This window comes from Lutra lutra, chromosome 10 (assembly GCF_902655055.1).
Source record: "Lutra lutra chromosome 10, mLutLut1.2, whole genome shotgun sequence".
Taxonomy (NCBI): Eukaryota; Metazoa; Chordata; class Mammalia; order Carnivora; family Mustelidae; genus Lutra; species Lutra lutra.
The window spans coordinates 77,515,305-77,528,434 of record NC_062287.1 but is presented as its reverse complement, the minus strand read 5'-3'; the positions used below and the strand labels follow the sequence as shown (position 1 = coordinate 77,528,434).

The following is a 13,130-nucleotide window of genomic DNA, read 5'->3' as shown; positions in this document are numbered from 1 at the left end:
TATTCTGGAGAACGTTCCATGTGCACTAGAGAAGAATGTGTATTCTGTTGCTTTGGGATGAAATGTTCTGAATATATCTGTGATGTCCATCTGGTCCAGTGTGTCATTTAAGGCCTTGATTTCCTTGTTGATCTTTTGCTTGGATGATCTGTCCATTTCAGTGAGGGGAGTGTTAAAATCCCCTACTATTATTGTATTCTTGTCGATGTGTTTCTTTGATTTTGTTATTAATTGGTTTATATAGTTGGCTGCTCCCACGTTAGGGGCATAGATATTTAAAATTGTTAGATCTTCTTGTTGGACAGTTCCTTTGAATATGATATAGTGTCCTTCCTCATCTCTTATTATAGTCTTTGGCTTAAAATCTAATGGATCTGCTATAAGGATTGCCACTCCTGCTTTCTTCTGATGTCCATTAGCATGGTAAATTCTTTTCCACCCACTTTAAACCTGGAGGTGTCTTCGGGTTTAAGATGAGTTTCTTGTAGGCAACATATAGATGGGTTTTGTTTTTTTATCCATTCTGATACCCGGTGTCTTTTGATTGGGGCATTTAGCCCATTAACATTCAGGGTAAGTATTGAGAGATATGAATTTAGTGCCATTGTATTGCCTGTAAGGTGACTGTTATTGTATATTGTCTCTGTTTCTTTCTGATCTACTACTTTTAGGGTCTCTCTTTGCTTAGAGGACCCCTTTCAGTATTTCCTGTAGAGCTGGTTTGGTATTTGCAAATTCTTTCAGTTTTTGTTTGTCCTGGAAGCTTTTAATCTCTCCTTCTATTTTCTTTTTTTTTTTTTAAGATTTTATTTATTTATTTGACAGAGAGAGATCACAAGCAGGCAGAGAGGCAGGCAGAGAGAGAGGAGGAAGCATTTTCCCTGCTGAGCAGAGAGCCCGATGCGGGGCTCAATCCCAGGACCCTGAGATCATGACCTGAGCCGAAGGCAGCGGCTTAACCCACTGAGCCACCCAGGCGCCCCTCTCCTTCTATTTTCAATGATAGCCTAGCTGGATATAGTATTCTTGGCTGCATGTTTTTCTCATTTAGTACTCTGAATATATCATGCCAGCTCTTTCTGGCCTGCCAGATCTCTGTGGATAAGTCTGCTGCCAATCTAATATTTTTACCATTGTACGTTACAGACTTCTTTTCCCGGGCTGCTTTCAGGATCTTTTCTTTGTCACTAACACTTGTAAATTTTACTATTAGGTGACGGGGTGTGGACCTATTCTTATTGAGGTTTCTCTGAACCTCCTGAATTTTGATGCTTGTTCCCTTTGCCATATTGGGGAAATTCTCTCCAATAATTCTCTCCAATATACCTTCTGCTCCCCTCGCTGTTTCCTCTTCTTCTGGAATCCCAATTATTCTAATGTTGTTTCATCTTATGGTGTCACTTATCTCTCGAATTCTCCCCTCGTGGTCCAGTAGCTGTTTGTCCCTCTTTTTCTCAGCTTCTTTATTCTCTGTCATTTGGTCTTCTATATCGCTAATTCTTTCTTCTGCCTCATTTATCCTAGCAGTGAGAGCCTCTATTTTTGATTGCACCTCATTAATAGCTTTTTTTATTTCAACTTGGTTGGATTTTAGTTCTTTTATTTCTCCAGAAAGGGCTTTTATATCTCCCAAGAGGGTTGCTTTAATATCTTCCATGCCTTTTTCAAGCCCGGCTAGAACCTTGAGAATCGTCATTCTGAACTCTATATCTGACATATTACCAATGTCTCTATTGATTAGGTCCCTAGCCTTTGGTACTGCCTCTTGTTCTTTTTTTTGTTGTGAATTTTTCCACCTTGTCATTTTGTCCAGATAAGAGTTTATGAAGGAGCAAGTAAAATACTAAAAGGGTGGCAACAACCCCAGGAAAATATGCTTTAACCAAATCAGAAGAGATCCCGAATTGTGAGGGGGGAGAAAGGGGATAAAAAGGGGTTCAGAAAGAAAGAAAAAAAAAGAAACTATTAAAAAAAAGAAAGCCGATAAAGAAAAAATATAAAAAGAGGAAAAATATATATATATATATTAGATAAACTATTTAAAAAACGTTAAAAAAGAAAACGGTAAAAGTTAAAAAAATTTAGCAGAAGAAGAGAAAAAGAAAAAAAAATTGTAAAAGAAAAAAAATTAAATTAACTGCAAGGCTAAATATCATGGGGAGAAAGCCATGAGTTCCGTGCTTTGCTTTCTTCTCCTCTGGAATTCCGCCGCTCTCCTTGGTATTGAAACTGCACTCCTTGGTAGGTGAACTTGGTCCTGGCTGGGTTTCCCGTTGATCTTCTGGGGGAGGGGCCTGTTGTCGCGATTCTCAAGCGTCTTTGTCCCAGGCGGAGTTGCACCGCCCTTACCCGGGGCCACGCTGAGTAATCCGCTCGGGTTTGCTTTCGGGAGCTTTTGTTCCCTGAGCGCTTTCTGTAGAGTTCCGGAGGATGGGAATGAAGATGGTGGCCTCCCAGTCTCCGGCCCGGAGGAGCCGAGAGCCCGGGGCCCCACTCCTCAGTGCGCCCTCAGAGAACAGTGCCCAATGACTCCTGTCACCCTGGCCTCCGGCCGCGCTCTGAGCTGACCGAGCCTGCGACCGGTTCAAGGCAACCCCGAGCTGAGAGTCACTCCTCGGCTCTGTCTCTGTAGCCGGCCTCCCCGTTCTAATACCGGTAAGCTCTGCGACACTCAGACACCCCCGATCCTTCTGCGACCCTGCGGGACCTGAGGCTGCGCTGACCCCGCTTGGGCTTCACCCCAGTTAAGCCTCTGGAGCGATGTCCCTCAGCGGAACAGACTTTTAAAAGTCCTGATTTTGCTCCGTTGCTCCGTTGCTCCGCCGCTCGCCGGGAGCCGGCCCCTCCCACCGCGGTCTATCTTCCCATCGCTTTGGATTCACTTCACCGCCAGTCCTACCTTTCAGAAAGTGGTTGATTTTCTGTTTCTAGAATTGCTGTTCTTCTTTTCTTCAATCTCCCATTCGATTTGTAGGTGTTTGCAATCTTTATATAAGCTATTTAGCTGATCTCCTGCTACCCGAAGTAGTCTCAGCCTGTTACTTCTCCGCCATCTTGACTCCTCCTCCCCATATGAGAGACTCTTTAGATGAGCCTCATAGAACATATTCAATAAGAGAAGAATGCAAATGTATTTTAGAGAGATACACTTAGATCTCTGAGTAGGAGAATGACTTTTTAAAGCATAATTGCTGAGTCGTTTAACTTTACAAAGGGGATAGGGACACAGGACATAATAGCGCTCCTTTTCTAGTATATCCTATAACTAGCTTGGGAACATTCCAGAGTTGCCTTGAATTGTTTATGTTGAGAGACAAATGTCTAGGGAGCAATAGTTCCAAGCACTAAATGATACCACAGTTAAGCAGAGAATGTAACTTAGCAAAGGAAAGTGAAAAGCTGCAACCATACGCTATTCCAGTGACAAAGACATTAACTCAGTGAACTGTCATTTTGTAAACCATGTTTTCTTTCCTTTCCAAATGTTGCTAAAATCTTGCCTGCCAATATTGTATAGGACAACTTCTCATCCTTCCTTATTTTACAGTGAAAACAAAGGCACAAGATGATGTTTGCCAACCTCAGTAACTATTAGTGTTATCAGTTTACCTGCTATTTCAATACTGTGATGCATAACTTTTAAAACTATGTGAGGAATGAATAGTACATATCTGATAGTGTCAATGAAACATGAGACAGTAAGTCCTTACAACCAGTTTAAATATAAAGTAGTGTAGTATTAGACATGCTTTAATCCACTTACAAAAATATTTGGAAACAGGTCATAAGTGCATTAGGTGGTCCCGTCTTACAGGCAAATCAAAACTCAGATGATAATTAATTAATTCATTCAAAAACATTTATTGATTGTCTATTCTATGCTGAGTAGGGACTGTGGAGTCACACAATTAAAAACAAAGCATAGTTTCAGCTCTCAGGGACAATCGCATTGTACATTATTTAACAGAAATATGCAGGAGGACATTGATTAGGATCAATGCATGACCAGACAACTACAGATAGAGAGAAGGGGGATCATAAGCCAGGTCAGAATGGATGTAATCAGGAAAGTCTTTTAGGAAATAATGTCTTGGCTGGGCACAGTATGGGACAGGGAAATTTGCATATTCTGTTACAGGTAGGAGGCACAAAAGTGCAAAGCCTTGGAGAAAAGAAAGAATGGTACTTTCAGAAAACAAAACAAACAAAAAACACCCCAGCCATTTCAGTATTCACTGGGGGAAGAACATATGAGTGGGGTTGTAAGAAAAGAGTGGATTAGTAGGTAGATGCTGGATCATGAAGGACTAAGGAGTTACTTGAATTCTCTTCTGAGGATAATGGGTGCCTGCTTCCCATGCCATTGGTCCCATCTGAGCATCAGTCTCAGAAAGCTAAATTTATACTTGGAAGAAAATATGAGGGATATTATTTTTGAAAGGGTCGGTAAGGCTTAGAGAACAGAGTTATAAGACTAATTTAGATAAAGGTCTCAGAAAGGCAGCTGAAGGCCAAGCTACTAGGAACAAAGGTGTCCAATAAGTCATTCCTGGCATCCAGCAAAACCTAATATAATTTGATATGTGTCTTAGTTTATTCAGGCTGCTATCACAAAATGCCAGTGGCTGCATAGCTCCTAAACAATGAAAATTTAATTCTGACAGTTCTGGAACTCTAAGATCAAGGTGCTAGAAAGGTCATATTCTGGTGAGAGCTCTAGTCCTGGTTCACAGCCAAGGTCTTCACATTGTGTCCTCACGTAATGGAAGGGGACTAGGAAGGCTTGGGTTCTCTCTTAGAAGAACACTAATCACATTCATGAAGCCTCTACCTTCCAGACCTATGTATCTCCCAATGGCCCTACATCCTAATAATATCACCTAGGAATTAGGATTTTAACACATGGATTTTGGGGGAACACAAATATTCAAACCATAGCAATACATTATGTTGGTCACTGTACCATTATTTCTTTCATCAGTAATCCTTAGCAAACTTCAGTAGCATAATGCTTGATGGAAGGTAAAGGTGGTTAAGAGAAAGTGACTCTGTCTGATTAGGGTGAACCTGGGCTGAAAAAACAGAGTAGCTTAGGTAAAAGTATGTGACAGCAGAGCAAGAGTAACCAAGAAAATAGGAGCTTAAGAACTTTGGAAATATTAATGGGAGATAGTGGTTGGGATTCAGGTATGAGATTGTGGAACATTTTGTTTTGATTGTTTTGTTTGTTTGCCTGCTTGCTTGCTTGCTTGCTTGGTATAGGCAACAGAGAGCAAGTTAAAGGATGTGAACAAAACTAAGCTTCAGAACAATGAGTTTGACTATCACGTGTAGGATGGATTGAAGGGAACATTTAGAGAATGGGCAGAGAGTTAGGAGGCAATTACAAGAATCACAGAGAAAAGTTTCGACAAATTTTTAAGAGAAAAATCAGTTTAAGGAGAAGAAAAGATAGGAGAAATATAGAGAAAGAATTTCCAGCACTTGAAGTTTATCTGTTGGAGGAACAGGTGATGGAAGGTTGAAATCAAGAATTTAGGATACTGATTTTGATGTGGTGAGGACCTGATTTTTTTGAAAAAAAGTCCTCTTTTGGATGAATTGATTTTCAAATGCCAGTTGGAAATCCAGAAAATGAACACACACGCCAACGATGATCAAATTTTAGACAGGTTAAGGTGGGGCATATTAGACCTATTGAAAGAGATGAGATAGTTCATCAAACGGAGAATGGTGAACCAATGTGGCACTGCGGGAAGAGTAGGGTCTGTGTCTGGGAAAGTAGATCCCAACGGAGGAGAATGCATAAGATGTAAGTAAGAAAAGACCAACCAATCTCTTCCTAATTAGAGCCAACAGAACATGTTATGCAATGCTGAGTGATGAAGCCCGATTCCAAAGAAATATACTTCTCCGTAGAAATTCACATTTCATGACTTGTACAGATTGGCATCATTGAATTTTACTAGGAATTGATAACTATTACATAATGACTGACTTGAAGTAGAGGAAGAAGGGGAAAGAAAAATAAGGGGAGGGGTAAGGAAAGAAGAGAAGACAGAAAAGCTAACATTCTCCTTTCTAGGCACAACATGAGTTAAAGATTCCCTGATGCCCTTATGGCAGAAAAGGAGCAAGGCTCAGTATTTCCACATTTTTAAAGCTCTTCCCAGCTTCCCTGTGCTTCTTGTGTTGGAGTACTAAACTTGTTTAAAAGGCAAACATGTCAGGTAGTTTTTAAATCTTAAGAAATATCTTTATATAGGGATGCCTGGGTGGCTCAGTTGGTTAAGAGGCTGCCTTCGGCTCCGGTCATGATCCCAGCGTCCTGGGATCGAGTCCCACATCAGGCTCTTTGCTCGGCAAGGAGCCTGCTTCTCCCTCTGCTTCTGCCTGCCACTCTGTCTGCCTGTGCTCACTCTCTATCTCTTCTCTCTGACAAATAAATAAATAAAATATTAAAAAAAGAAAAAAAGAAATATCTTTATATATATCACCCTAGGGCCTCCCTTCACATGGCAAGATTAATAATGTCTTGAATATGCTTCCTTAGTATGATTCAGCTTGAATTCCACCCAAACTTTTCCCGCCCGCCTTTCCCCTTCATTTCACACAAGAAGAAACAAATGGTCAATGAAGCAAAGGTCGTACCTCAAGGCTGCACAGAGAGTGAGCCAGTGGTTGAAACAATCTTTAGCCCCCCCTTCCTACTTTCTGCCTACATGATTCCTAAGGTTAGGATTTTCAGCTGTGCTCTGGAATGATGAACTGAAAATATCTCGCTGTGAGGCCACTGATCACAAACCTCTCTGATCAAGGCAATAAGGACTCTGGGCCATAAAAATAATATATAATATTTACAAAGTGCGGGGCACCTGGGTGGCTCAGTGAGTTAAAGCCTCTGCCTTCGGCTCAGGTCATGATACCAGGGTCCTGGGATGGAGGCCTGCATCGGCCTCTGCTCTGCAGGGAGCCTGCTTCCCTTCCTCTCTCTCTGCCTGCCTCTCTGCCTGCTTGTGATCTCTGTCTGTCCAATAAATAAATACAATCTTTTAAAAAAATATTTACAAAGTGCATGTGGAATAGGACATATTGTTTTCAATTGAATTAACCTATTCTTGATGTAAACAAACAAAAGAAGATCTTGGAGACTAATTTCAGTTTGAACCTAACTCTGAAGTTTATACTCTTCCCACACCTGAGTGGTGAGGCACTGGCCATTCTTCATGCTGGGACTGAACTTCGTGAACACTATATAAATTGGTGACTGTGTTGCTTTTCAAAAAGACCATGTGTCTAAGGTTTTCTTACCTTACAAGCCTTCTCAAGCATTTACTAATATAGTGGCTTAGAGATTTAGATTTTCTCTGAAAGAAGACTCCGATGTCCAATGAGTATGCAATTTGAAAGGAAGTGTGATGATTAATTATTTCCCTGAGTTTCTTGGAGGTTAAAGGTAGAAAATTTTCACTTTGTTATGACCCCTATGGCTTTTATTTACTATATCCTTACCCATACTACCTATGCACATGCATAGATGATAGTAGGAACATATTACACGTACATACTGATAAATTATCATGTTGAAGTGTTGCAGTAATGGCACCAATGACTCACTCTTCTCTTGATCCATGCTCTTGTGTAGTTCCCCAGCCACACTGGTCCTGGGCTTAGTCAGATGACTTCCTGCAGCTAATGGGATGCCAGCAAACATGACATAAGCAGAAGTTTGAAGAGCATTTGCACCTTGGGGCATACACCCCTGAGAATGCTGCCAACATAAGAAAAAGCCAGGCTAGGACAAAATTGTTGGAGACGAATGGCCCAGCCTACAGCTAGCACCAACATGTGAAAGTGACCATTTTTCTTCATCTAGCCAACCAAATTGTTAGATTCTACAACCACATTACTGACACAAGCACACTGCCAAGCAGAACAACAGAATTTTGAGTAAACTAAGCTACTAAGTTTTGGGGTGATTTGTTAGACCCACTAGCTTATTGTTACAATAATATAGTCCTATATGGCTGTACTATGTTATTCTTCTTTCTTTTTTTTTTTTTAACTCCTTGACTGTAGAGGGGTAAAACATATTCTCTACAATAAGAACTATATATTTCTTAAAACATAAATATATTTTATGTTAATATATTAATATTAATAATAACATTAATTTTCATTTTCCCACCACCAATAATCTCTAACCTATTTCAATTTATTTGCATTATGTACTGTACTATTTACTTTAGTTTGCTATGTCTAGTAAAGTGCAGTTAATGTGATTTGACGTGTATTTTCCCTGGAATAGACTGTATGTTTCAAATGAAAACATCACACCATGCTAATAGGCATTTTTTCTTAAAATGCACATCCTCCAAATGTAAATGGAAACATTTGCAAACATCTTAGTTGAAAGTCTTGATTCTACACCATTAAAATTTCTTTTCTTGGATTTTTCCTTATCTGCTTGATATTTTAAGAATTCTAGAAGACAAAGTCAGTACTAAAATAATGACAATAGAACTTGTTTGCAAAATATTCCACATTCAATAGACTGTACTGGGACTACTATGAGGACTCCATAAATAATACATTGTATGTTAAGAAGAGAGAGAACAAATTAATATTTAATAGTTTATGGCATATTTTAATATAATGTATCCAAAATTATCAGTACATGCTGTGCCTATAAATGACAAAAATACAGAAAAGCCAAAACTATGCTCTATTTCCAACTCTTTAGTAGATGCTATACATCATGAAAGTTTCCTAAGCACTCTGGTTTCTCTCCTTTTGGTCCTGTCTCTTTTTTATTTATATACATAAAGACTGTAAGAAGGGTAAGCAAGGATGAGAGATGAGGCTCATATTACTTTGTTTCACCATCTTCCTTAGTAGGTGTCCAATAATTCTTAGGAAAACAATTGAAGAGCTATAATGTGTTTAGAGGATTATTTGGGAGTCAAATTCATCACTTCATCTCTGTCACACAATAGCAGGTTGTACTCAGGGTCACCTTTTCTGATAGTAAGGGCTCAGTTAATTGAGACTATTGATTTTCTAAAATCCCTAGATAATATGACAACTGACTCAACACTAATACCTATTACTCTTTAATTTCTTACATTTCCTTACTCAGATTTGGTCCAAGTAAATTTAGAATGTCATCAGTGTTGATCCCTGAATTTGCAGAAGTTCTTCTTTTCCTCTTACATGAGTGTTTCAAGATGAAGTGTGAATATTCAGCCCATAATGGAAATAATGAGGCCATTCTTGGAGGGATTGATTAATTTACTCTTTCAGCATCCATTGAGTGCCTGTTATGTGTACTATGGCAGGTACTAATAATGAGCAAATATAAAATATAGTCCCTGCATAAAAGAAGCTTATATTCAGGCACGGCTAGTCATTGCAAACTAGTGTAATTACACTATAATGAAGAATTACATAGAACTGTAGGAGCATATTGAAGAGACAGTTATCTACCACATCAGTAGCCCATGATTTGCATAGGACAGGTCCAAAGTCATCCTACTTTGAGCAGTCTAAGATAAATAAAAATGAAAAATATGATTTTTAGTTGAGAAACAAAGCATATCTTTTAACGGAACAGTTAAGGAAACTTGAAAACTGAAGAAATATGAAGTCAGGAGTGTAAGCCGTACGAGGTTGGGAATCACAATTGGTACACTTAGACCTTGGCACATAGTAGGTTAACGTAATATTTTACATTAAAGAAAGAGAATTAATGAATAAAATATATTGAAATGTTCCTATTTATGTCTCATCCCATGAAGTAGAAGTGTGTAGATTACACACTTATCATTGTTGTTACTTACGCCTTTCTTTTTTTTTTTTTTTTTTTTTTTAGAGAGAGAGAGAGAGATCACAAGCAGGCAGAGAGGCAGGCAGAGAGAGGGCGGGGGAAGCAGGCTCCCTGCCGAGCAGAGAGCCCGATGTGGGGCTCAATCCCACAACTCTGGGATCATGACCCGAGCCGAAGGCAGAGGCTTAACCCACTGAGCCACCCAGGCGCCCTACTTACGCCTATTCTTTATAGAATGCTAGTATTCTATGGTTCTTTATATACAGTAATTATAGACAACATTCTTAAATGCTTATTATATAAGTTTTAAATAATTTGTTATATCCTAACACAAGTGTATGAGGAAGGACCAACATTACATATGGGACACCAAGTCCTCAGGAAGTTAAATAGTTGCCGAACCTCTCATATCCAGGGTACATCAGAACTGGCCTATAAACCAATGACTGATTTGGAGACCCACTGCCTTTCTGCTAAACCAGAATTCTTTCACAGAAAGAAGTAACTTAGTTTTACCTATATGTTATTTTAGTACCCTGTAAATGTGAAGGTTATTATCATTGCCTAAGAACAATGCTTAAGAGATCAGAAGTTAGAAATGAAAAAAAAAAAAATCTCATACCTTTCCTAGCTATATGACATAGCACTTAGTCCTAAAACTGGAAAGAGCTCTTTTGCATCAAGGGCTGAACACAAGAAGTAACACTATATCTTACTTTGCAGAAAATAACCTTTCAAGAACGAATGTATCTTCATAAATATATGAACTCTTTCACAAATAAATTCACCTCTCAGTTGTTTTTCCTAAGTTAACAAATTGAGTAAAAGTGCTATGCTTTCTAGAGAGACTGAAAGCCGTACATTGAAGCCAACTTTGTTCTGCTTGGATATATTTTAAAGCCAACAAATATATATTTGCAAGAATATATATAAGCAAGAATCAAGTCAACAAAGTAAAAGTGGTATTGAAGAGTCTTGAAAAATGAGAGGAAGCTGGTGTTGCTAGGAGTGGGAAGTTTAGAATTCCATATAAAGAAACTATGTGCTGATTCACAGGAGAAAGTCTCAAAGGTTAATAGTTATTGGGAACTTATAATTGGGAGCTGTTTTGCCATAGGAGCAACCACAGAAGAGATGGCTAGCTTCCTAGACCAGCCTAAAAAAATCAAATTTGTCATTACATATCAGATAAATAAATTGTATTTTTACATAAAAATGTATTCAGATTTTCATATTAGAATGCCCATTACCCAAAATTTCTGAATTTCCCTGTAACTTCATTTTATCTGTGAAACAGTTACATTAGCAAAACTCCCTGGAGTTTTCCAGGCCAGCAAAACTGGCCTGGAGCTGGTTGGAGGGATGGGAAAGAGGAAAGAGATGAGGAAAGGGGAGCAGAAGAAGGAAAAGAAATGCAGGAGAAGGAGGGTACTATTTTGAGTCAAGCTATGAAGATTTAGTTTTGAGCTTGCCCAAAGGACATAGAACTTAATGATGAAAATAATCAAAATCAGGTTTGGAAAATAACCTTTGGATAGGGATTACTCACGAATAATTTAAAACCAGTGTGCAAAAATACAAATTTGCATCCATTGACACATATACACACACAAGAACTTTTGTTCACTAAAATAAAACAAAATAAAATAAAATAAAAGCACTAGAGGACATGTAAATGCCATCTTACATGTCCTAAATTATTAACAAGTTAACTTTGTCTTCTGCCATCATTTCCTACTTGTCCTCAAGTTGTATCTTTGAACTAGAAGTCCAATGCACTACAGAGCCATGTCAAATTGTATCTTTGAATGAAGAATCAGATGCACCAAGATTGTACATGAAGAGAAACAATATCTGTAGGAGAGCAAACTGGATAGACTATATTGCCTGGTGAAATGGGTTAATCCAGAGACAAAGTTTGTTTTTAATTATATGTATTTAAACATTATGATTTGATATACATATACATAGTGAAAGGATTTCTACATCAAGCTAATTAACATATTCATTTTCTCACATAGTGATTTTTGTGTGTATGTGTGGTAAGAGCATCTGAAAGCTATTCTCTTAGAAAATTCCCGGTATTCAATACAGTATTATTGACCGTAGTTATTATTATTATAGACCATAGCTTAGATCTCTGTACTTTTTTTCATTCTACATAGCTGCATCTCTGTACCCTTTGGGCGTCTACCCATCTCTGCTCCTAGTTTATTTTAGTTAGCATAATGTCCTCCAATCCCACCCATGCTGTTACAAATGGCAGGATCTCTTTCTTGGAGACAAAAATATTTTTAAGTGACAGCTTGCATGAAAAAATGACAGTTGCCTTCATACAATCTACAGTACAAGCGCATCCAGAAGAAAAGGAAACTTAGTTTCCTGATCTGAGGAAAAAATCAACTACACTGCTTTAAGAATTTAGAAAACTATCTTATCTCACCTGTTTATAGTTACTATTATTGCTGCTGGTTTTGATGTTATGTAGACTATTGTTGTCTCCTTGTTATTTATAGAGAAACTGATAAAACCAAAAAGACCTGGACACTTCTCTGTGGGAACATCAAAAAGAGAAATAGTTGGTGATTGTACATCCCTTTGCAGTGCTTTAATCTGGGCAAATGGGAAGATATATTTAAAGGATATATACTATAACTCAATAATTTTAGGAAGAGACAAAGAAAGTCTTTGTATAATGATAAAAGAGTCAATTCATTAAGATGATACAATAATTATAAATATATATGCACCCAACATTGTGGCACAGCATTTATTAAGCAAATCTGGACAGAAGTGAAGAAGAAAGAGATAGCAATGCGATAGTAGTAAGAAACTTCAATACCCTACTCTCAATAAGATATATCATCCAGACAGAAAATCAATAAATACTTGGAAAAAATATTCATAAACCACATATCTGATAAGGATTAATATCTAAAATATAGAAGAAACTCACAACTCAATAGTAAAAAAAGGATAATACAATTTAAACATCAGTAAATGAAATGAATAGACTTTTCTTCCAAGAAGTATATGAAAGGGTTCTCAACATTAATAATCATCAGGGAATTGCAAATCAAAACTACCTAATACCTCTTAAGATGGCTATTATCAAAAAGAGTAGATAACAAATGTTGGTGAGGATTTTGAGAAAAGAGAACCCTTACTCTTTGTTGCCAGGAGTGTAAATTGGTACAACCATTATAGAAAAGAGTATTCCTTGAGAAATCAAAAATAGAACTACCAAGAAATCCAGCAACCCCACCTCTGGGTCTCTGGGTAATATGTTGGATAGATATTTGCA

General features: G+C 38.1%; 1 long non-coding RNA gene across 2 annotated transcripts in view; it reads right to left on the bottom strand.

Annotated features, from left to right (window-relative positions):
• Positions 1-13,130, bottom strand: part of LOC125078162 (uncharacterized) — a 76,138-nt gene that overhangs the window by 34,944 nt on the left and 28,064 nt on the right. Inside the window, exon 1 of one of the 2 annotated variants that reach the window (XR_007120808.1) lies at positions 9,136-9,245. The exons of the other annotated variant lie outside the window; for it this stretch is intronic. This is a non-coding gene — a long non-coding RNA (uncharacterized LOC125078162). Of the gene's footprint in view, positions 1-9,135; positions 9,246-13,130 lie in introns of those variants that run through there. 2 annotated transcript variants of the gene reach the window in all.